This window comes from Hipposideros armiger, unplaced genomic scaffold (genome assembly GCF_001890085.2).
Source record: "Hipposideros armiger isolate ML-2016 unplaced genomic scaffold, ASM189008v1 scaffold_351, whole genome shotgun sequence".
Classification (NCBI taxonomy): Eukaryota; Metazoa; Chordata; class Mammalia; order Chiroptera; family Hipposideridae; genus Hipposideros; species Hipposideros armiger.
The window spans coordinates 171,804-198,461 of NW_017731701.1; the positions used below are offsets into that span (position 1 = coordinate 171,804).

General features: G+C 35.6%; 1 protein-coding gene and 1 pseudogene across 1 annotated transcript in view; both read left to right on the forward strand.

Moving 5' to 3' along the window:
- The window catches only part of HCN1 (hyperpolarization activated cyclic nucleotide gated potassium channel 1), a 174,755-nt gene that overhangs the window by 77,095 nt on the left and 71,002 nt on the right, over positions 1 to 26,658 (forward strand). The window lies entirely within an intron of this gene.
- Positions 669 to 2,745, forward strand: LOC109392847 (docking protein 1-like; annotated as a pseudogene).

Consider the following 26,658-nt stretch of genomic DNA (forward strand, 5'->3'; position numbering starts at 1 on the left):
TTTTGGGGTTTTGGTTTTTGGGGTTTTTTTTTCATAAATATGTGTGCCTGAACCTTTAATGCATTGTCTCTGCCCTTCTTGTCAAACCCCATGTATTTTAAGTGATTAACGTACACTTCAGGAAATTCCCTTCTAGAGAAAATGCTCCATAGTAACCATCCTTTTTTCTTTTTTTATCTGACCTTGGGGCGTTCCTCTCTTTTCTAGATGTATCTGCAGCTCATATAGTCTTTGTGAAATGAAGCTGCTTTTGATCATCTTGTGTCTTTATACCACTATATCTTAGTTCTTACAACAGACACCCCTGAGAAGCCTACTATTATTTCTAGACTTGTCACTCTCTTTCTTGTCATACAATTATATTCATAGCAGCTTTTAGGCGTGTAATTTTCTTGCTATAATGCGCAAGAATCTTAACACAATACGTATTATGAATGTAGAATAAGAGATTTTCAACTCACCTTGGTATACTTGATGTAGATGAAAGATCTTTAATGTGAAACTTGAATAAGACCAAAGAATCACTTTAATTATATCAGGAAATTATCAAAGTAAAATGCTTTTATATACTGAGTAGCTTCCTGAATCCAGGCAGCAGAGTATATAAAGCTGAGGCAGGTGCAGAAATTATTTGTTTTAAAAGACGGTGTTTTCTAATGATAGAACACATGACAGTGAGCCAATACTACTCTGGGCTTCAAATATCGATTATGTTGTATGGTTTTTTAAATGAGTTATTCTCGGTTGAGCAATGATAAGAAATTAAAATGCTAGATTTATCAAAAAGGACAAAATGATAAAATTTTGTCCATCTCTGCAAGAGTTTACATGATGCCTATTAAAAGCCCTTTGGAATACGAAGGTTTAGTTCAATATAAGTAGTCTCCCCACCATACAAGTGACTTATATGTAACCTTATAGGAAATAAGATTGAATTGTGCAATTTTACATAATCATACCAAAACCGTAATATTCTAAATCTAGTCAGTTCAGGCAAATGTTTTTTTTTCTTGATTTAAATTAATAATCCATCGATCTTATTCTTTCCTTGTAAATGAGGGACTATAATCAGGACTATCACATACATTTGTTATCCCATAGAAATGGGTTTTCTTTTTATTCAGTCCAATCTTCCACATTTGTATAAGCTAATGGTACAACCAGAGATAAAAGACTGGAAACCAAGACCAGCTCTCATTTTCAATCTACTCAAATCCCATTTGCAATAAAGCACATTTCAGGTCATTTAAAATAAAATGATCGTGGTTAATATATGTATTTTCTTAGTAATAAGCTCTTTAAGAAGAATTTGGGTGGAGGAGCGGTGGTGCCAGAGCAACTTTTTTTTTTTTCTTAAAGATTTTTATTGGGGAATTGGGGGATGGGAACAGCGCTGGGGAATTGGGGGAAGGGGAACAGACAAGTTGCTGTCCTTTTGTTCTTCAGTCTAGTTGTGGAGGACGTTGCTTCACTGGCCCAAGTTGGCACCATTATTGCGCTCTTCCCAACGAGGCAGATCAGTCGCTGGCTTCTGGACGGCTGCTCACTGTGGCTGCTGGCCACTCACGCTGGCTGCTGGCTACACTCGGTAGCCCATGGCAACCCACTGTAGCAGGGGCTGCAGCCTACTCCGTCGCCAGCAACTCAAGGCATCCCAGCTCCAGGTTGAGCTGTTGTTCAGCATCTTAGCTGTAGAGGTCAGTGTCACTGGCCATCATATGTGGAATCCGAACCGGGGCCCTCTGGCGTCCCAAGCCAGCTCTCAACCATTGCGCCACTCGGCCGGCCCCAGAGCAACTTTTAAACTCTCTCATTCCCAGCCAGATAATTTTTGTTCTCTCAAGAAACCAAATGCTCCTGACCTGCCACGCCCTTCATCCCACCCCCTTACTTACCTTGAGCCCTTTCACTGTTTACATAGGTTCTGCCTTTCCCATTGGACGGCTGTGCCACCTTTCCTGATCATCCCAACTTACAGTACTCTGTTTATTTTCTATATTCTCTCTGTTTAGGGGGAGTACAAGCACGATGATGGAGAGATTTGGGTGTCTATTAATGTGTATTCCAGCCCTGTGCATTGTAACCCCGGTGTTGTAATGCTGGGGATGCAACAGCACTCAGATGGGACAGTGATAATTAAGAATGTTTACAGGTGTCCAGCCTTTATTTTAGCAAAAATAGGAATACGAGGTCATAATCTGAACTTTTTCTGAATGCTGTCACTTGAGTATACATGAAAGCAGCCCTTAAAAAATATATATTATCAGCCCTGCCCAGGTAGGGGAGGGGCCACAGTTAAAGAAACCTCTCTACTGGGACTTGTATGAGCACATGCAGCAGCAGTTACCCAAGGCCAGGCTGACAGACCCCAAAGAGGACCCCATCCATGATGAGCCTGAGTTCCTGGTCCCCGCTGCTCTCCAGGGCCTTGATGATCTGCCACAGGAGCCCAAGAATGCATGGTGGTGCCAGGCTCGGGCGAAGGAGGAGGGTATGAGCCCCCTACAACCCGGCCGCTGCCAACTGTGTCATGCCACCCCTCGGAGCACAAAGCCCCAAAGCTCCCAAGCCCAGGGCCTGGCCTTCCCTGAACCTATGCTGCCACTGGCATTGCCACCAAAGGCCACAGCTCAGACCCTGCCCTGTACAGCCAGGTCCAGAAGAGCAAGGCCTCAGGGAGATGGGCCTGTGGGCTCCAGAGCAGGGGTGGTCAGGATGGGGGTCAAGTCAGAGGGCTCCACATGAGAAGTAGGCCAGGCTGGGGTGGCGGCTAGGAGGACCACAGGGAGTGGCACTTGGAGATCAAAGAAACCAGTGGGAACCAGAGGGCTGAAGGGGCCTCTGTGACATGATGGGACCAGATAGATCAGGTTAGTCAAGAGAAGGATGATCAATGCCCAGAAGTCCATGAAGTGGGACGGACGGCAGGGGTTTAGGGATGGAACCTAGGAGTCCCCTAAGTTATCCCCCCAAAAGGGACGGGCAACTGCTGGACCAGGTCTATGGAAAGGGTGCTTGGTCAGAGTACGTCCAGTTGGAGGGGACTTCATGAAGGCTGGACTGTGTCTGCATCCTTTCCCCTACGTTGCTCTTTGCCAGGGATTTTTTTTTGTAAGTTTTATTCTCATTAAAGTCAGTTTGGGTATAAAAAATAATTTAAAAAATTAAAAATATGTGTTATTTATTTACTTGTATGTAAATATATTATAAACATGTTGCCTCAGGCATTATAGCAAGTGATGACATGTGTATGTATGTGTATATTTAGCTTAAACACAAATCACTTTTGGGAAACTAAATTTTCATTGTACTTTCCCTCTGGAATTCTGAGATTGATTTCCCTGTGAGTAAAAGGTATAGTATCAAAGAGTCTTTAATCAGGGTTGAAGTGATTTCTAAGTTTCTGGGTTGATCAGGAGTGTTCTGCTTTAGGACATGATGGAACCTACTATCCCAGAAAGATGGATGGGAGATTTTGTCACTGCTGTCATGTAATTCTGAGTCTTCCAAAAAAAAGGTCTTTATGACCAGAGTAATGGCAGAGCAAAGAGAAAAAATCTGGAGTGATGGCCAAAATGGTTTATAAATAACACTAGTATTCAGTTAAAATGGAAAAAATAAAAACAAGGGGGAAAAAACCCCAGTTACATCCAATTTTGCATTTGGTTTATTGATTTTATAGGCTATGATAGTATTTGCCTTCAGAGAGCAAAGGGTCTTTAATATCATATTGATTTTGACCTTGGAGAATCATATCGACCTACTGCTTAAATGAAAAATAGCTTGATACCTTCATTTTTATTGGGCAACATTCTTATGGGGAAGACTTAGCTCTAAATCCTTGTGTGTTCAGCAAAACGTTTCACTTGCTTTCCTTTATTATTCGTAAGGCTTTCTTCCTTTCTTTACAAATGAGAATGCCATGAGCACAGCTCCCATGTGGTTCCTTAATTAGTCAGAAAGACTTGCAGTTCTGCTCTACCATATACTTTTTCTTCCCGGGAGCTGAATTTAACGCACTCTGCCATGTCAAAGTGCTAGGGCTGCCAAATGTGCTCAGGCCAGGGAGATCCCAGGACAGGGAATATCTGTGAGATTTTCTCCCAGGAAAACAGCAGCGCCATAGCCCTTCTGTTAGCTTCATGGGGCCGCTTGAGCTGCTAACAAATGAGGATCCTGACAAAACAATGATACTTTACATTCTCAGCTGGGAAATTGTTTTTTTACATTAAGTAAGTACTGTTGTAAAGGTAGGTGCAGGTAAAGGGAGGGAGCTTGAGGCTGTTAATTTAACTCAGGAGAAAAATAGAATTTTGCTAATTGTAAATATCTCATACCACTGATTTACAGCCTTGATATTTTAATACATCCCACTATGGTATTCCTTTTCACTCAGTGAAATAGTCGATACTGTACGTTGAAATTCCCTGCACCTTCATTGTAGGTACTCATGGTTTCAGGAGTGTGCAAACTGCTAAAGACTTGTCCTCACCAATCCTGCATTTATTACAGTGAAGTTTACATTTTCATTTATAGCACATCTGACAGCTTCTTGTAATGACTCTAAAGTAGAGTTGCTTTTTCTGCTATTTTATTTATTGGTTAACATATAAACTTAATTTTTTTAGAAAAGTTTGATTTTCGTTTGAATATACTCCCTGAAGTTCTCTTTCAAGTGTGTTTTTTTTTTGTCTTATATTTATGCCCCCTGTGTCATAAGACATAACTACGCTATAAAGCACAGTCCCAGGGCAGAAGCTGGTGGGCAGGACCCACTAATCTGACCAGAAACCACAAGAATCACCACAGGTGTCCTGCATTTGCTCAGTCAGGTCAAGGGGATCTATTTGAAATGGGCCTTGAAGAGCGCAGAGGAAATCAGCAGGCAGAGATGGTCACCACGGGAGATTTGTCCCAGAAAGGAGCCCTAATTTAGAGAAGATTCCTGGTAGACAGGAACAAATGTGCCAAGGCCCAGTGGTGGCTATGTGTGGGGGATACTGAATTACCCACTTTGAATGAAGCGAAAACTACCTTGCTGCAGAAAGTACGGAATAGGATTGGGTTATGGTCCACCTAAGGATAGTTTTGAATGCTGAAATGATGAGATTGTACATCAGGAAAAGGATACCCCTTGCAAAAATTGAGCAAGGGGAGGTAGTAATTGAAGCGGTCTTTTAGGAAAATAAATCCCGGCAGTGCATGATATATGGTGTACTAGTAATCTAGATTGTAAGGCTCCAAGATCAAATAGATCACTTCGTAAATGCTTACTGATAGAATCATTAACACAAACATATTAAACAGGAACAGGGACTTCTGACTTTTAAGTAGATAGGGACACTGATTAATAAAACCATTGGAAACGAAATTTTCTTTATAAGGAAGAAGGATCCAAAATAGTCTTAGGAAATAAGATGCGATGTGAGTTGAATCTCAAATAATCCAATTTTTTATCCATTTAATGCATATGTATTGAATGCTTACTATGTGTCAAGCTGGGAACTAGAATCTCTGCATACAAAGTAAGCAAATAGACATGGCACCTTCCCTCCTCAGGCTTCTTGTGTTACAGTGGATGGGGGGTGGTTAAAGGAAGGGCATCACGCCTACTAACAAGATTCATGGGAAGCGATTCATTATAATAAACAGTTTAAAGTACTATGAAGGAAAACGTAAAGTCTTGATAACAGATTTTAACACTTTGGCTTGATTCATATGGGATGCAGTAGGGGTGGGGGATAAGTAAAAAAGGATATTCAAGAGACCTGAAGATTGAGTAGAAGTAAGATAGTGAGGTCACTATCATGAGAACAGCTCTGCGGTGTGAAAATGCTTGCCATGATTCAAGAACAGACAGAAGGAAAGTGTGACTAGAGCAGAGGGAAAAGTGGAATGGCTCTAGATGAGACTGGACAGATTGACATGGGTCATATTTAGTGGGATTTTGTAGGCCTCATTAACCAGAGCCTAATGCTATGAGTCTAGTGAGAATCTGAAATGGTAAAGTGGTATGATTACATTTGCATTTTTTAAAGAGTATTCATCAGTAATGTGTATAATAGACTAAAGGAAAGAATAAATGCTCTAGTGCTCTTTGGCATTAGGCAAATGGACTTGAGCTAACTTGCAAAGATCAGGGTAGGATTTCAATTTCAGCAAGTAGAAATATTAAACAGGGTGGAAATATTAAACATGCCATTCCAGGTTGAATAAGTACTACTTAGGGAAATGCTGAGCTGCTGTAAGGTCATCCAACAATTCAGTTACTTAAAGAACTGTATGATTTCACAAATAAACTTCTTAAGATGAGAGGCCAGGTCAGAGGAGTGGTACTGCCTCGGATGGTCATTTTTCAGAATGGGGTTAGCCAAGTTGTTCCTAAACTATCCTCCAGGATAGCGCTTCCCAAATTTTAAATACATCATAGTCGCCTAGAGAGCTTGTTCAAATGGATTCCTGGGCCCCACTTTCAGAGTTTCTGATTCATTTGGTCTGGGGTAGTGCCTGAGAATTTGCATTCCGAGATCTCAGGTGCTTCTGCTGCTGCTGGTCTAGAGACCACCCTTCAAGGACCATGGCCCTGGAGTATCATTCTTGTCTGCGTGTTTGAGGCTGTGCCATGGAAGTGTCTGTCGTCTAGCTCATGACAAGGGGAAGAGAACATGGTGAGACACACACATCGCTTCTACTCACATTCCATTGATGAGAACTTAGGCAATGTTGCTGCTCAAGGAGACTGAGACATTTAGTCTCGCTGGGCAGCTCTAAGACCAGCTAACAACTCTATACATATGGAAGAGGCAGAGAACAGATTTAGGTGGGAAACTAGTGGCCCTGCCATAGGTACTAGAGTAAAACTGAGGAGGCAGGACACTGACACACTTTGGATGGAGCACTTGAAAGAAGTAGAAGATATAGGACCTAAAGCCATTTGTATTTGGTTTTGTAAGCATTGGAGAGCCGTTAAGACTTTAAATTATATGGCCTGACTCTATGAGAAGATACGCAATGTTAGAAAATGGGCAGATATCCGAGTATACAGCAAGAAGAGTTGGGAGAAAAAAATGGAGGGAAGAATGCATGTCTTCCATTAAACCATCTGTTAGTAAACTTGGATTCTATTATCTAGAATGTTTCTTGTGCATTGTGTCTTATCTACCATGGGTAATGAAGTGTCTTTAAATAAACATTAGTGAAGTCAGACTTTTTTTTGCTCTGAAAAATGTATGAAAAGAGAGAACTCATGAATTTTCAACTGAATATATTGATAACGTGAACTTGAAATGCAATTTTAAAAATATTAATATACAAATGAAGCAAGTGTAAACCATTTTGATGCAAAATATTTTCAACTTTTTATTCTGACTATACCGACATTTTACTTAAGGGGTACAAACATATATTCAGATGATAGTATAAGATAGATAGATGATTATATTCTATATTTACTGCTTAAGCTTTGCCAAGTGTAATTATGTTAGGTTAGTATATTCATTTTAAAAAATTTCTTGCTGTCCTCCTACTTCACTAAGTTGTTATTGAAACTAATGAATTAAAATTTGAAAGTTATTTAATTGGGGAAAATCCACTATTAAAATACTTAACATTAGCATATTTAATGAAAATAATCTTCAACTTCAGTTTTGTAGTGTTATTAAGTGATATTTAGAGAAAGATACCTATTAAATTAGGTGAATAGATTATTTTAACTTTTTCCCCAATGAGGACATAAAATACTGAATTTCATTTTAACGTTATGATTTTTTCTTTCATTTCCCAGTGGTGGGCTGATCATGAGAGCACGAATTATTTTTTTAGTTATTAACAGAAATACCTCACGTGCTTGGAAATCAGATTGCTAGTTATAAAGACTCCCTGAATTAAGCTCCACCCCTGAATTTAGCAGAAAAATAACACATTAGAAGCAGATGTAGAGCTGCTAATGGTAGGTGCATAGAGAGGAATGAAGGAAAAAGAATCTACAAACAAGAGCAGGAACAGGAAAGTGATAAAAACCACATTCAGAAGCTAGAAAGCTAGCCACATGGCACAATGAAGGTAGGACAACACCTCACCTGCACAGGTAGCTTTCAGCTGGTTTAGGTCAGGCTATAGTTGGAGGACTCCCATCCTGCATCTGGGCTCCACCAAATTTTGATCAATTCATAAAATGTATTTTTACTACAGTGAGAGTTCCTTCTGTTTTGGTGGCATCTGGCAGGCAGATTGTAAAGCTGAGCTGTTCCTATAGACATGAGAATTTGGGATAATACGTTCTTCATATAAGAGGTGAGAAGGAAGGCTCCAAGTCCCAGAATCACAGTGTCCCAAAGAGAAGGCACAGTTCATACTTCCTGCAGTAGCCATTAGCATTCTCAGACAGCCACATGGTGCTCAAGCAGAAGATGATAGTTGTGGAATTTTGTTTTCCAGTTTACCCAAGCTTACTTTTTTTTACTTTTTATTACATTCACCACTTAATTCCTCCAGATTTTTCATTCAAAACTTTTAGTACTTCAAAACAAACACAGAAATCCTTAAAAACACTGAAAACCACCTTTTAAAATGTCAATATTACGTAAAATATCAGGAAAATTTACAATTGATTTGAGGAATGATTATTTTGAAATATATTTAAATGTTTTTAAAACCTTAATTATGTAGAAGTTTTTTTTATTGGAACATTGTTCCCTGATTGGATGATTCACACTTTCTAATTTCTTGGCAATAATATCATAGCCTCCTAGTCATGCAAGTTCCAGGAAGCTGTATATTGGAGAAAGTACAAAATTTAAGAAATTAAATTTACAAATCAATTCTTTCTTCTCTTTATAAATGATTCAGATAACTAGATTCTAAACTTTAAATAATTAATAAAATATTCTTTATGCAATCACAGTGATAATCACTTAGCAATCTGAAAAATCTAGCATAACAAATCCTAAATCACCATATTTTATAAAAATATTGTAAGATAGCATCTCATTTTTTCATGTTTTAGATATTAATAATTAGAAGCTGAACCTACACAATTCTAAATAATAACAAAAAATATAGTATTCTAAGAATAAGTGTCCATGGGGCTCACCAGTATTAAAACATATCTTTAAGAACATATCTGCATTTTATTTTTTTTAAAGATTTTATTGGGGAATTCGGGGAGGGGAACAGCGTTGGGGAATCAGGGAAGGGGAACAGACAAGTTGCTGTCTTTTTTGTTCTCCAGTCTAGTTGTGGAGGACGTCGCTTCACTGGCCCATGTTGGTATTGTAATCATTGTGCTCTTCCCAGCTGAGGCAGATCGGTTGCCGGCCATTGGATGGCCACTCACAGTGGTTCACAGCAGCTCACTCTGGCTGCTGGCTACTCACAGTAGCTTACGGCAGCCTACTGCAGCCCCACTGCAGCCTACGCTGTCGCTGGCAACTCACAGAAGCCCAGCTCCAGGTCGAGCTGTTGTTCAGCATCTTAGCTGTAGAGGACGCAGTGTCACTCGCCCATGTGGGGTCCGAACCCGGGCCCTGCTGCTCAGAGCTGGCACTCCCAAGCCAACTCTTAACCAACGAGCCACTTGGCCGGCCCCATATCTGCATTTTAAATGGCCAAATTATCATCCAGATAATTAATGCTATATAAGAAACAGTAACATAAATATTCTCTTAGCTTAAAAGTTACTGTTTAAATTTTGTTGACGTTTCCAATACTGGAAAGAAGGAAAGTTTTTCTGATTAGGTATTCTTACTATGATTTTACTCTCAACTCACATTTTTTAAATAAAAGCCCTGAGAGATCCAGAGAGATTAAATTATATTCCACCTTCATGGATCTAACTAGCAGAATGACAAAAATACAAAGCAACCTTATTTTCCAACCCAGTGTGCTTTGGGGAGATGCACAGGTAATTAAAGAGGATAAAATGTGCAGAAGTACTTTGCAGATCAACCTTTGTGTTTTTCTTCCAAAATCCAAAGAAGACCCCATTGTGAGCTAAAGTTACTATTCCAAGATTGTAGCATTTGCATAAACAATTTTTTGGAAAAAGCCAGTGATGCTTAGGTCAAACATTTGATGAGCAAATCAATTGCATTGTTCATTGGGTGAGCCTTTCTGTTTAGTGAACTAGAATGTAAGTGGGATTGTTTCTAAATATAAATAACTTTTTACTTAAAAAATTACTTTTCCAATGCAGTTTAGGTGCTTTCAGCTTTATAAACAGTGAATTTACACTTCAGAAATCAATTTTCATTATTTCTATTGACTTAATAAAATAGTATCTCACAGATTTCGTGTTGTTCTAAAGTGGTTTTTGTGGGGGGTTTTGCTATATTTGATATAATATAGACATCATTCAGATGTCTAAGAGAGTTATTAATATCTTCTTACATTCATCCAAATCAAGTTTACACAAACTTCACACTTAACTGAAAGAAATGTACTTGCCACTGCAAGCAGCTTTACAGAACCTCTAGTATCGCATAGAGATCAAAAGGGAAACATGATTGTATGATGTGGCTGTTAAGGATTTATCACTAGAATCGCCCAACAAACTCTTAGGGGAGTTATTTTTCTTATTTAATAGTTGGAGAAACTATGGTATAAATGGATTATAAGACTTATCTCACTGACCATTGCACTGTTTTATAATGTAAATAACTCAATTCCATGGGTTTTGCTAGCAACCTTGCTAGTACATGTTCCTCAAATGTTGTGTAAATTCATTTGGGGTGGGGGGCGGTAGAAGTATATGGAAATACTACTTTGGTTAGTAATGCATACATTTATATTTTAATATTAAAATGTTTTTGGAAAATATTAAGTATTTTTGACATTATCTGGAAATAACCCATTATTTTAAATGAATTAAATTTAACTTTTAATTAACTTTTAAAAGTTAATAAAAGTTGTCTTAGTTCATCATGGAATTTAAGCCTCGTTGTAAAATTTAAAATTATGTACTCATGTGTGAAAATGATAATTGATTATTTTTTTCAAGAAAATTAGTAAAAAGGTTGCAATAATTGAAAAGAAGAGGTTGTGGCATTAATCATACAGAAGATATCATAGCATAGTAATCTCTAAAAAGTTACCACAATATATGAGTGATAGATAACATTTGCCCTGATGTTTTCAAAATGATAGGAGGAGAACCATAGGATCTACTGTTTTCTGTAGAAACTTATCTGAAATTCTTATATCATAGATTAAATTTCTGTGAGTTCTGAGAATTTCTCTGAGATTTTTCAGAAAAAAATATTAAGTCATCTTCAAACGTTTAAGGTTTTATGGAACTATGTATCTTACTAATAGGCTGTGTTCTTCGTTTCTGTAGCTGCTAATCTTATACTTTTTTAAAGATTTTTTCATAAATTAAGAAATTATTTAAGGAATCTAGCTTTGTTCCCTTGAAGAGAGCTTTGCAATATCACAACAACTCCCTTCTAATGGAAAACACTCTATGATTCAGTGTAGCTGAAGATAGCTGCTAATAATTACTGTGCTCACAGCACACTTATCTTGACTGTGCCATTTTCTCTGGAAAAGAAAATAACATTTAATATTTTTGAGTTTTACAAAGAGTAAGGGAGTTAACCTCATTTTGAACAAACAACAGGATGTCTTAATCTCTTAGTAACAAAAAGATCTCCTTAGGATTCTCTGACATCAAAATTTAATATTACTGTATCTATAGTTTGTAAAAGAGGTACAGATCTAACAACGGCACAAAATGTACAAGGAATTTATAGGTGTCTTAGCAGGTTGTCAGGGTCATCAAACCTTATGCTCTTCAGTTTTTCCTATTATTTTGGTAGTAAAATACACATGACAAAATTTATCATTTCAACTATATTTTTCTGCACATATTTTATAAACATTTAATAACCCAGAACTCAGCTATTTAGAATATCAGTATCCCCATAATGTCACCCCAATATAACAAATTATTTCAGAATGTCTTCTTAGCATGTATTAGCTACCCATTATACAGCAAATAATGAATTCACAAACTTCAACTTGTTCTTCAAGTTCTTGCTTTGTCACTTAATATATATCTTAAATATATTTCCATATTTGCCCCGTTTTAAAATTTTATTTTATTGGCATTAACACACAATATGGGATCTAGCCTCTTAAATTTTTGAGTATACAATATATTATTGTTGACTACAGATAAAATGTTGTACAGCAGCTCTAGAGCTTTTCATCCGTGTAACTTGAGACTTAATGTCTGTTGATTAGTAACTGCCCTTTTTCACCTCCCTCCAACTTGTGGTCACTCCTGGTCTCTGATTTTGTGAACTTGACTCTTAGCTATCTTATCTGACTGTAATCATATAATGTTTGTCTTTGTGTGACTGGTTTATTTAACTTAGTATAATTCCCTAGAGGTTTATTTATGTTCTGGCATACTACAGAATTTCCTTCTTTTTTAAGGCTGAATAGTATTCCATTGTGTGTATATATCACAGTTTTTATTATTATTATTAATTCCTCTGCTGATGGCCATTTAGGCTATTTCCATATCTTGACTATCGTGACTAGCGTTGCGATAATAAGAGTGCAAATATCTCTTCAAGGTCTTGATTACAATTGTCTTGGATAAATACCAGATTACTGGATCATATTGTAGTTCTATTTTTAATTTCTTGAGTCCTTTCCATGCTATTTTCCATAATGGCTGCACCATTAGCATTTAGCATTTCCACTAGTAGCATACAGGGGTTCCTATTTATCCACATCCTCACCAACATTTATTTTGTTTTTGTTTTATTTATTTATTTATTTATTTATTTGGTTTGTTTGGTTGTTGTTTTTTGGTTTTGGTTTGTTTTTTTTGTTGTTGTTGTTGATAATAGTTATCCTAACAGTCCTGAGGTAATATCTTGTTGAGTTTTTTATTTGCTTTTCCCAAATGATTCTGATTTTTATTTTATTTTATTTTTTTTTAGCATTTCCTCATATTCCTGTTGGCCATTTATATTTCCTTTTTTGGAGAAATGTCTATCAAAATCTTTAGCTCATTTTTAATTATTAGTTTTGTTTGTTTGTTTCTTTGTTGGGGGGGCGAGGTTATTTTGTTTTACTGTTGAGTTGTAGGAGTTCCTTGTACATCTGCTTTACTCCTTTTTTAAAAAAAATGTGGAATGCAGCTATCACCACTATCCATTTTCAGAACTTTATTATTATTCCAAACAGAAGCTCTGTACTAATTAAACAATAATGCCTATCCTTGCTATTTTTTTTTCTATTAAATTTCAGATGCAGTTATACTACTGCTATCAAGTAGTAGTTGAGTAAATCAGCAGATACGCCAATAAAAAAAAATGGAATCTAAGACTCTGTTCTATAGTGCTTTAAGGTGCTACCAAGATACTTGTTATGCTTTCCGTGGAATTATTTGTTAGTTTAAACTTTCCTCGTAGATCACATATAAATTTATGTTAATCATGATTTTGTATTTATAGTCTTTCCTTGAGAAGGCAAATAAAAGTATGGGATCTTTCATAAGACATTCATAGCAATCAAGAAATGCCTTGTTGCTTAGGATTAATTATAAAGATAAAAGTGTACTTGTTTTTGTGATAGCTTTTACCAATGTTAGTCTTTACCCAGGGCATTCCCTTTCATTTCCAAAACAAAATGTAAGTATATTTTGATTACTTCATCTTTGACTATTGCCTCATAGATTGTTTGAAATTATAATTATGGAACAAAATCTTATTTTTGTCTATTTTAGACAGTTAGTTGTTGGAAATATGTGATCACCTATTATATAAGAGAATGAGTTCACTTGAGAGAGGGGAGCCATAATTAAGAAACATCTCTAAATTTAATTTGATTTCAAATAATTAACATTATACATAAAATATTAGTGTTTCAAACTTACCTAGAATTAGCCCTTCTTCTCCCTTAGCCATTTCATGTCTTCACAATATTTTTGACTACATTGAAAGCTCCTTTGAGGCCAGAAAGGGTGATTTAATGTTTTAAGAACACCTAATAAATATGGCATTGGTGTAGTTAGCTCTTAGCATATTTCTTAAATGAAATGAATAAAAGTTAAACATATCCACACAATTTGTCTTTTGCCACTGAGATTTTGAATTTGGGATTTCTTTTCTATCTTAACTTTAATCAAGATTGAGTCATCCCTTTTCAAATGAAACTCTCTTAAAAACTGACACAAATTATCACTTATTATTATTCTTATGGTTAAATCATGTTTCTCTTATTTTATATGTATGAATTATTCTTTACATTAAAAAATAATATGAAGAAAAGATACATACCTTTTACTGTTGTAATGAAGATTTTATTCTTTAAAATATAACTTTAAAGTTTTAACCTAGAATCTATTACCTAGTAACTACTAAATTGGTTCAATAAATTTAACTTACATTTGGAAAAAAAATTTCAAATAATAAAGTAGAAATACGTATCTATTCTTTTGTGGTTTCAAACACATAGAAACTAAAATATTTAAAATGTTTTACTTTCAGAAGAAAAAGTATACTTCTCAGATACACAGTTTGGAGGCCATGTTAAGTGAATATTTTCCTAAGAAATGTTGTAAATTAAAAGGAGTATATCATAGAAAATTGCACATGAGAGAGAAAAACAAATGCCAGTAACCCAACATTGCAAAATTAATTAATGGGTGGATGGATGGATGGATGGACTGATGGACATCAATGACTTATAGAGCTCCACATGGAGAGACAGGTACTTACGCTCCCAGTGAGGGCTGGCAAACATGTTCCCATGTTGCCTAACTCCGAACCTCTTCTTCAAGCTCAGGAGGAAACATATGCTGTTGCTCTAAGAGGGAACAATTCTTCCTTTAGTAACATTTTCTAAATGTCTCTCTCAGTGGTGTTTTAAGGAAATTGGTATTCTGTTGGGTCGTCAGTAAAGTCATGACGCATTTTTGCATTGAAAAACATAGAAAAAATATGGCATGACTTTCCCGATGACCCAGTAGTTTATTAAATATTATAGTTCACAGGGCTGTCTTAGTCTGTTTGGCCTGCTATACCAAAATACCATAACGAGGTGGCTTATAAAGATCAGAAATTAATTTCTCACAGTTCTGGAAGCTTGAAAGTCCAAGATCAAGGAATGCACAGGCAGATCCAGTGTCTTCTTCGAGTGCACTTTCTTGTTCATAGGTGGCACCCTCTTAGCTGTAATCCCAGGTGGCAAAAGGATCAAAGGAGCTTCCTCTGGCCACTTTTATAAGGGAAGTAATTCCACCCATTCATGAGGACTCCGTCCTCATGATCAAATAAATCACCTCCCAAAAGTCCTCCCTTCCAATACTATCACCTTGGGGATTAGGTTTCAACATATGAGTTCTAGGGGGACACAAACATTCATACCATAGCAAGAGTTACAAAAATCTAACCCAAGGATTAACCTTTTTCAAAGTACCACATAATACTAAACCATGCTGAATGGCATGGTGCCATTAAAGATAATGAAAAGTCACCACATTAAGAATTCAGAGACCTGGTCTAATTCCTGACATTTACTAACTAGATGCACAACATGTGTAAGCGAATCAGCCATCTGACTCTCTTTTCCTCATCTGTGAAGAGAGGATTGGATACTATTATGTCTGTGCTGCCGTCCAGTTCCGAATGCCTCATTCTATGCTAAATATATGTTCATCTTGCTTGAACAATGCACAAGGCTCTTTAAACGTCTTTTGGGTCAGCCTTATAAACATAGTTTATTAATGTATAGTACCGGTTGGGGACATAGGGTGATGAAATCTCCTTAGAATTATCGGACTCCTTTTATTCTGTATAGTTGACTTTCAAGGTTTATGCTAATAATTACTTTTAACATTAAATACCATATTTCTACATAGCCCTTTAGATGAAGTTTCTTCCACTAGTTTTGGATTTATAGCTACAACCTAATTTGTCATGGCATTACGCACTTGCATTAATCACACAGCTGCCTGACTTCAAGCAATCTCAAACAGGTCAGTCACAAATCAGGACGTAATGAAGCTAAAACCTCCCTGAATCTTAGGGAAATAGGTGTCAACATGTAGGTATAAGGAGTAGTTGCATTTGTTGCCTTCTCAACTACTCAACATCTCTTTAACTGGTTTTACCAAAAGCCATTAATTTTGTCCTAGGTTACTTTGAGCAGGTAGTCTGACACTTAAGACTAGGTAGCAGGTGACTGGGTGCAAAACAAACCCCTCAAGTATCTGGAAAGTTACAGTTAAAGAATAGATCCTCTCACAAAGAAAGGAGCTAGAGAAATGCCAGCATCGGTACGCAAGGACAATTTAGTGGAAAGACAACAGCCCTGACCTCTTAGGAGCCACTGAAATGAGAAATGAAATTAAGCAGAAGCCTTAGGAAAAAGCAATACAGAAATATGGAAAAATCCAGACAGTAACTACTGTACTATGTATAGTATAGGAAGTGTTATTCATAACGATTACCATGAATCATCAAGAACAATTTAAATTATGTGTTGTATGCTCTATTCAGAGCATATTTTAGAGTGTATTCAGTGTACTCTGGCTGTGAAGTACAGGGTTTGAGAATAATTTAGAATCAGAGTTCTAAAGCTACTTGAGATAAGGAATGCAGAGATCTCCAAATTTGAGATCACTGGGGAGACAAAGAAATATCCTCATACTCCTTTTTATTTAGAATTGTAATATGTTTATATAAATACTTTAATTTTGTACCCTTTCACATTTGAACTTCCTTGACCATATTTTACAAGTGTCCTTCCTTGTGCCAGTACAGGAAATTATCATTCATTAGGTTGGACATAATTTAGGAAACTAGTATTTATTTAGCACCAATCTACGCCCTATAACATTTGATCCTCAATTTAGTTTCTTTCATTTCTGTTTTACCATTTTGTTAGAGGGAGAAACAGAAGATCAAGGGAGTCCAATTACTAGTTCAAAGCCATGTCACCCAAAAACAACAAAGCTGAAATTTGAATTCAGATCTGTCTGTCTCCAAAAGGAAAGTTCTTTCCAACATGTGCTATCACCCTCCTAAAAAATCTTAATGGAGGTCATGAATATCGGCATTATCTTCAGTCCATAGAATCACGTGTCTTCCTTAAATTTTATGACATTTATTTTTATTAGTAGTAAGTAACAAATGCACAAAATTTCAACTAATCATGAACTGAAGACCCATGCGAAAGTGTAAAATGATCTTGAAACCTTCGTGATCTCTTTTCTCTGAATTTTTTCATTTGTGACTTCCACCAATTCCTCCACCTGTAGTTGTCCATTTTTGCTTGAGCACTTTGGTTGACAGGAAGGTTGCAACTTCACAGGGTACACATTTATTTCATAATGTTTTAGTTTAATGAACATCAAGCCTTCTATTAGTTTGGCTTCTGTCTCTCAAGAGCTCCCAGCCACTGTCTGTAGTTCTACCTCAGACAGCAGAGCACACTAAGTCAAACCCTCTGTTTCACATATCTTCTTTTCCAGGATAACACTCCTGCTTTTCATAATAAGCCCTCATATGACATATGTTCCTCATACTACCAACTCCTGGTTACTTTCTTCTTATTTTAGACCAGTAGTTCTCAACCTGGGCAGAGCCCTGGAATCAACCGGAAGCCTTTAAAAAATAATAATGAAGAAAGTCGCAATAGATTTTCTCTCGCTTCATTAACAATATCCAACACATCATCCACAGAAGATGCAGGCAGATGATCTGTGTGTGAAGAACATGATTCACCGTCCCAGCTTCACAGTGAAATCACTGGCCTTAGGCATGTCATTTTCCCACTGTGACTTCTCAAAATCTGCATGAAGATACAAACACAGTCATGCCTGCCCTGCCTACCTCATGCACTAGTTGGGAAGAACCAGTGTGCCTTACAAACTGTGCATCATCATAAAAACGTTATCATTACTATTATCATCACCTGTTAAATTTTCTTAAATGTAGATTTCTTTCTAATAATGCTTACTGTCCATGTATCAGCTTACTTAATGCATTCCCTAACTCCTGTAGCCTTTTTTTACTTTTCTAACTTTGAGACATTACATTCCTCTTCATAATTTATTTAAATGAAAATAAGACAACCACAGAACTCCTCAACAAATACACATATTTGTGGGGCATCAGTAAAAAAAAATAAAAAGGAGAATCCAAGTTATTAAATGTCCCATTTGTCTCAGTCGTCACTCTACTGCCACTTACTTCTCTTATGCTGTGTACACATAAACCAATATTTATCTGTAGTGCTTTATGTGTTTTATGCTAGGAACACCAAAGGTGTACCCTGCAATCCAGAGAAAATTTTTCTAGTCTTTGCTCCCTCATTACCAATCTTTTGTGGCATAACAGAGTTGTAGAGAAAGTACTTGGAAAAGAATAAAGAGGGATATGAATGTAATGAATAGTAAATATTAGTCTGCTATAGGAAAAAATAATTTATAATTATAAAAACCTTCAAATACCAAAAAAGTATATATAGGTTCTACTTTAAACACATGATTTATATTTTTTATTTATTTAAAACCTTCTAGATAGTTACCTCTTCCTTCTTAAAAAACTTGATGCTAAAATACAGAGAAGATGTGAAACAATTTATATGTCAATAGTTTTCCTAATCTGAACTAGAATATTTGGTTGGAGATGTATATGCCCAGTGTTATCTGAAGCACTAAAAATATCTGCTTTAGTACAGAAAAAAATTAAAGTGGCAGAATGTTATTTTTATAATCAGATAATTGGGAATCAAATGTGTCAAGTTTTTCAGTTAACACTTTTATTTTGTAGTAGTTTGGTGTTCCCAAGTTTGTTTTCATTTTAAGGGTTCTATTCCAATGTTTTTTTAAATTTGATAATATTAGAGAAATATATTTGTTATTGAGAAATATGTGACTAGTTGGTTGTTTCATATAAAGTTATATCTATTTAAAGAACAAAAACAGTCTTTTGTTTTTCACATTGTAGTTTTTAATATGCTCCAGCCAGTGTTATATTTTTAAAGGAAATATAAATCTCATACCATTTTTATTTCTCCCAAGTGAAAATTAGCTGTGAGTCTGTTTGAGTTTCACCCAATGCAAGAAAAATTCCGGCTGGGTACTGAGTCCCCCAGCACAGGATGTCTGCTGCTGTCATTGTCATTGCTGTTGTTAGAAACTTGAAAATTTGATTTACCAAAATACAGAGCTGAAATTATCCACTCCTAGAGGTTCTCCTACATCACTTTTAGCTCAGCTAGAGCTATAATTAAATTCCATTACACTCATGATCCAGAATGATCAATTAAGTCAATGATTTTCAAACTTCTTTACCAAGTAAGTCTAAAATGAAGAGAAATTTAAACACAACACTGGGATGTTTTGGGGTATAGACTAAAGCCACTTGTATCAATATGAAAATGTATTTAAAAGTTCAAATTTTACAGTATACTCCTACACTACAATTTATCTTATTTGATGCTACAAGGCATTTCTCACCACTAAGGAAATCTGATGATGCTGGGAGATCCATTCATTCCTTTTCTTCTCTAATACTCTTGTACAACTCTCTCCTGGATTTTCAGGCTTAAGATACCAATCAGATTGGAGCTGAGTGAGCAAGTAGAATGGTACTAGGAGAAGTGGCAGGAGGCTAGTTCACATATGACCTTGTAGATTATTAAAAGATTTCATCTTTTACTCTAAGACTGGACTATTTGGAAGGTTTTAAACAAAGGCACGACATAGTTAGACTTAGAGTTTAGAAGGATAACACTGGCTACTGGGTTAAGAATAACTTAGGAGCAGTCAAAAGGTAAAACAGAGGCCAGTTAGAAGGCTTCTGAAATCATCCATATGAGATGATGATGACTTGGATCAAGTTTGTAGGAGTGGAGATGAATAAGTGAACATATTGTAAAAGCAGATCCAGAAATATTACTCAGCGGTAATTTTTGTTTTTAATCTGATATATGCCACAACGTGGATGTATCTCAGAAACATCATGCTGAGTGAAAAAATACCAGATGTACAAGATTACATATTGTATTATTCTATTCAGGTAAAATTCTAGACTAGGCAAAACAAGTGCCAGAAAATAGATGAGTATATTCTTGGTGGGAAAGTGGGATAACCACAAAGGAGAGTGAGGGAAATTTGTGGAGTGATAGAATGTTCTAAAACTGGGCCATGATGGTGATTGCTTGTGGAAATGTACAAATTCCTCCATCATTTATCACTTCTCTTTAAATGTCTATAACCCACCCAGAAGCTCCCCAGCTAACCTGTAGGAAAATAACTTGGCTGAAAAGATGCTCATTGGCAATGACAATTGATTGAATGTGCCTCCTTAAGATCACTCAGCACTAAGAAGAAGGAAGAAAATAAAAAAGATCAAACAAGTGTCATCATTTTGAAGCCTCAGTTTATTTTGAGAAGTTATAACTTGAGGCCAAAAATACTTACCAAATGAAACAGAATCTACACTTATATCAGAATAAATTAACGAAAAATCTTGCCGATTATTAGAAAAAGTGTAAACCACTGGCTCCTTTATGATTGAGTGGAACAGGATTGGAAAATTGTTTGCTCTCTTGTCTTTGATCAACTGACTTTGACTATAGATATCCAGTGACCCATTAGTCCGTCTCTTAGATCCACTTCTTCACTTTGCTTGGCCAATAACAGCCAATCCAGTACCTGCCTGGCAACACACACCTTGACTCATCCCCATATTGTGTCTGACGCCATTGGCCTTGTGGTACGTCCCTAATATTTTAGTGAGCAGCTGCTCTCATCTTCAGCTCAGATGTTTCCCTGGCAAGCTTGAGCTTGCGTTGACTTGATACATTGTTCTAACTTTAACGAGGCACTTTTGAATTTATGCTAGATTGGAAGTCTTTGTCTTCTCTCATCACTTTAGGAAACATATTTTGGAATTTATGATTTTGGCTTGGTTCTGGAAAGCCAGTCAAAATTTTTAGCAACCAGTGACTATTATTTTCATAGTGTATGAGTTGATGAAGTTTGGATCCTTTTGTTTTATAAATTCCAAGACTGGTTTTCTCAAAGTGTCTTCTTTCTCTTGCTATTATTAATCAGGATGTTTATGATACTGGCTTGCTGTCACATGCAAAATGGATATTAATAAATCATTGCCAGGTTCAAACTACTATTGTTCAATTTGCATTACATTATATAAGCTTAAATTCAGAAATCCATATGGTGGTATGCATATCTATTGGGTCGTTGGAAAAGTCATGACATATTTTTTCTGTTTTCCATACAAAAATTCATGATAACTTTTCCAACGACCCAATACAAACATACATACGTGTGTGTGTGTGTGTGTGTGTGTGTGTGTGTGTTGCTTTTGAAACCAACCACCAATATTCACCTTTTGTTAAAGGCTGAATCTTGCTTAAACAAGACCTCTATGCTTTTTCTCATTCTGCAGTGCTATACTTAGCACTTTCTTCTAACAATAATTCCCTCACTGTATGGTAGGTATTTACCAAAGGTTATTATAGTATCTATATATATTGTAACTTCCCCTATAGATTAACACAGGTTTTGAAATTGTTCCATAATGAGACTGACTACTGATCAATACTAAGGTCTGAAACATGGATTTTGACTCACTGTGTTTAATGTAATGTGTGTGCTGCTTCATTGCTTCTTAACGCCACATCATGTCAGACTTGATAAGTACTAGAATCAAACCTATTTTAATCTTGTTTTATATTATGCACTTAAAGAAAATGATGCTTTTAATTTGTACAGAAGTAATTCATCTTTGTTAGATTTATTCACTTTTGAAAAACAAATTAACCCAAAGGAGTGCGCATTTTAAGCATTGTACAAGCTCCTTTCTTCATCCAATATGTTGTTTCTCCATGGTAATTGGCCAGTGACTCATTAATTTATTGTCTTCTTTTAATTATCCTCCAGATGATATTCACTCTTAGTAATTGTGTATCCTCAGATATTCAGTAGCTTTAAATTTGGAAATAGAAACAGTTATATTAAAAACAAACTAAAGAGACTTTCAAAAGTAAATCAAGCTGTTACTAATGCTAAGAAATATTTTGACTCAAAGTAATGAAGACTATCAGTGATATTTAAATGACATCTGTAGTTTCAAACTATTAATCTTTTTAATGCACATATGCATGGCATATGTAAATATTTTATCACTCATCCCTAAAAGCTTAAAGAATTGTTGAAAGGTGGTGAAAAGAGGGTAATGGTAATATACTATTGAAAGACATATTCAACTCTTCATTACAGAAAGGGAATACATCTTCTTAGTAGAATTTAACATAACTAAACTTGCATCTTTTCATTGAAGAATTACACACACACACACACTTATGACATAATGTGGCAGCAATCAATGCATCCAATTTTTTAAAAAATTATACCATTTTAATTACTGTACACTAACTCCAAATATTAGTATAAAAGCTGTAATCATGGGTAGCCTGTGAGATTTAAACTTGATGTGAAATATTACCTCTAGATTTATGACTAATGAGCTCCATAGTTTAGAAAATTCTCTGTGCTTTATCATCCAGTTTTTGAAACTTAAATAACAAATTACTTAAAGTAAAAGTTAATGAACTAAGTTATGGATCTTTCAACTATTTCAAAAAATGCATGCTGTCCTCCTTGGACAAAAATAAAAGACTAGGCATTTTGTCACAGTGAATAAGTGTTTGATTTTTCTCCCCAATGTATAATTAGAATTTTAAAAAAGAATTAAGAGTTTAAATGTTTTATGTATATTTGGACTTACCAAAGAAAAAATGGCATTTTTGCTAGCACTTCAAAAGGTATTTCAAATCTGGTTCCCAGTTAAGATTAAACAATATAGTTTACAAAAAGGAATATTTTCGAACATATATATATAACAAATGAATTCAGCAAATACTGAATACCTGCTATGTATGAGCCACTGTGTTAGAAAATAGAGATAAACTTGAGATGCCTCAAGTTGCTTATGATCTAGTATAAAATACCCCTGCCTTCAAGGAGCTTATGGTCTAGCAGAGAATATAGACAATTTAATAAGCAATTATGATAGTGGGGAAAAAGCCAGGTGTTGGCTTGCTGTGATGGGAACATAAATGACCTGTGTAATCTAATCTACATCTTCACTATGGTGATTTTTCTAAAAACCAGCATAAGCATCGAGAACATTGTTAGAAATGCCAAATCTCAGTTCCGACTTCATCCATACTGAATGTGAATCTTTATGTTAACAAAACCCCCTTGTTATTTAAAGGTATGTTAAAGTTTGAGCATTATATTAGGGAAAAATGCTCAGAGGAAATGATATTAAGAAGGAACTCCCCAAGTGGCAGTGTGGTTCATTTATGAAGGATAAAGGTAAAATGTATTGGGAACAGAGAAATAAATGATCGTCCTCTCACCCAGATCTATAGCTTAGGTTGTTGATTGGGTAGAGAAGGTGTAGGGGAGAAGGTGGATGACTTCAATTTGGGTATGTTGTATATCATGTGCTTTTGAGACATGTTTTAAAGGTAGATGCTTGAGGGGAAGATGGACAGATGAGTCTAGATATCAGGAGTTAGTTCTTTGCTGAAGCCATTGACTTGGAAACTGGAGGTATGTTGATAGTAACTGAAGTCAGGAGAATGGGAAGAATTGTTCCAGGAATATATGTGAGGTGAAAAAGTTTTAAAAGGCCTTGGGCATAATCCTTGGGAACACCAACATATAAAGATATGTCATCAAATAAGACTTCAAAGAGCAGCCAGAGAAGATAGAAGAAATAAGAAGAATATATAGATCGAGAAGCCAAAGAATAAGAAGTCTCTAGGAGGAAGGGATCAATAGCAATGTTGTCTTAGTTTGTGCTCTGCAAGAGCCTAAGAAAAAGATTTGGGTGTAGGTGATTTTGGGGGCAGTAATTCCAAGAAGCATATCAGGAAAACAGGAAGAGTAAGACTGGGGAAAAGGGAAAACCAATGAAATGTATTTTATTGAGTTGTTTTCCAATATGGACAAGCGGGACTTGGTCCCACTAAACCCTTGAGGAACCATGATGATGCACCCTAGAAGTTTCTTTCTAAAGGGGGGATGGCTATGACATAAACCTGTACACTCAAGTCCCTCATTGGTTGAATGTTGCCCAGGGGTAGTGTTTCCCCCACCTTTCCCCATCCCCAAACTTCCACACCACTCTAGCTTGAGCTGAACAATTTTTCTAAGAGTCTCAGAAACCCAGAGATAGACTATCCACCATAGGTATGGTTGATGTCAGAGGTGGGCAAGCTTGCTTTGCACAAGGCATTAGTAGTGTCAGCTACTCGTGTTTAGTGCTGTTAAAATACCAAATAAGAGTATCTCTGCAAAGCATCTAATTAAGTATCATGGTAATTATTGGGAAATCATGGAAATGTAAGAGTATAATTAGTGGAGTAGAAGGAATGGAAGCTATAATTCAATGTTTAAAGTTTTAATGAGTGGTAGACAGTGAGATAATGAGTGTAGACCACACTTTCGAGAAATTGATTGAGAAAGGGAAGGAGAATAATAATGTGGTAGATGGAGGGCTACTTGTGCTCAATTGAGAACCATTTTTTGAAGGCAGGCATATCATGTACTGAATAAGAACACAAACTGTGGGTCCAGATTGCCTAGGTTAGAACCCTGATTTCAACACTAATTAGCTGTGCCACCTTACACAAGTTACTTAAATTCTCTGCGCCTCAGTTTCATCATCTATAAAGTGAAGATAATAGTGGTAATCTCATAAAGTTGTTGTAAGAATTAAATGAGCAAATATGAGTAAACTGTTCAGCTGAGTGCTTGGAAAATAGTTTGTAGTAACCAAGGGTTAGATATTATTGTTATGATGATGAAGATGAAGATGATGATGATGATTAATTATTTTAACTAGAAGAAGAGTATATTTAAAAGCTATTTGTTTTGAGCCAATACATGGAGAGAAAGTTGAAGATATAATAGAAACTATAGCAGATAGGCTGATGTTTCTGAAGAGAAATGAGGAGGGGCTATTCAAGCATAGTTAAAAGATTAACTTCAAATAAGAGAAAAGATACTTTTTCCATTTTTATAAGAGCAAGAAGAGAAGGGAAAAAATAGATATCTTTCTAAATGAGTTAATAGATGTTCTTGTGTGAAAGCTTCTATTTCTTTTTGAAATTTTAGGTAAGTTCATCATCTGTAAGTGAAAGAATTGTAGGGGGAGGGAAATAAGACTGTTTAGGTAACATAAAATCTTTTAAATAGTCCTACTGAAAAATGAAAGAGTGATTGGTTTGCCACATGTGATTCTGTACTCTTGTTAAATTAAGGTCAAAATAATTTTTCTACACACACACACACCAAGAAAAACTGCAGTAATAAAGATCAAAGCCATTTAGAGCAATAAAACTGCTCTACATGATTTTTTAAATATCCAAGCACAGATTTTAACTATTATAGTGTTAACAATGATTGTTTCAATTTCTAGCAATTATCTATCCCCTTAACTTCCATAATTACTATGAAATTAACTTTCTAAGAATATTTTATATATAATTTATTTACTTGATAATTAAGCATTTTCTTCTAATTGGTAAATACACTGACCTTCATTATTATTCATTTTTCAATTACTTGCTTAGTTAAGTCTTAAGCAGTGTTACACTGGGTTTTGGAAAACTTTTTGGAATCTGGCCATTTTCAAACCAAATTAAAGTAATACAAAATAAAGAGCTATGTAATGTAAAAAATTGCCAAGATTTTTTGAATCTTGATTCTATTTTTAAATATATGAAGGTATAATCCATTTTAAAATATCTGAATAGATACTGCTAGTTTCCATGAACAAGAAAGCAGGTGTCTGTTTATAATGGAAGTGATCATTCTGGATGGAAAAGTAACAATTTTTATCTGCTAATATTTTCTGTAGGAATTTAAGATCGTCTGTTGAGTTGTAATTTTGATAGTTTTACAGGCCAAGTAGGTACTCATTCACAAAAAGCTTTCCCCATATCTTGAAAGCTGAAGAATTCACTCTTTTATGGAGAAATCCATGTTTCATTACCAAGCTTTCCATAAAAGATAAAGAAGAATGAAGATAAAATGGAAATATCTCACTCAAACTTCTGCAGAAAAAAATAGCTTTACAACCATCTGTGTTTCTTCATGTGTGATTTGCTCTTGTTTTTCGTTTTGCTTTTTTTTCCATTTAATATGTTGGAAGTCAAATTTGGGTATATTACGATACCTTTATTATATGACTTACTCTGATATGACTATGCTGCTTAAAAATTTTTAAAAATAATCAAGAATCTATTTTTGTTAAAAGAAAAAAAATTTTTTCGTAAGTGTGAGTGGAAGATTTTGTTGTGTTTATAGCATACTTCTTGAAAATGATTCAATCCTGCTATAAACATTTTAGAAATAATATGTTGCACTCATTTGAATATAACATAGCTTTTTATAGATCTAAAAAGGAACTAGTTTATTTTTAAATGTAGGATCAAAATAGAAACCATGGCTTCAGTTATCATGTAAATAAATGGCAATATTAAAAATATCTTTGAAATCCAGGCTTATACGGGCAGTTAGTATATGACAAGGGAAGCAAGAAGTTACAATGGGGTAAGGATAGCCTATTTAATAAATGGTGTTGGGAAAAT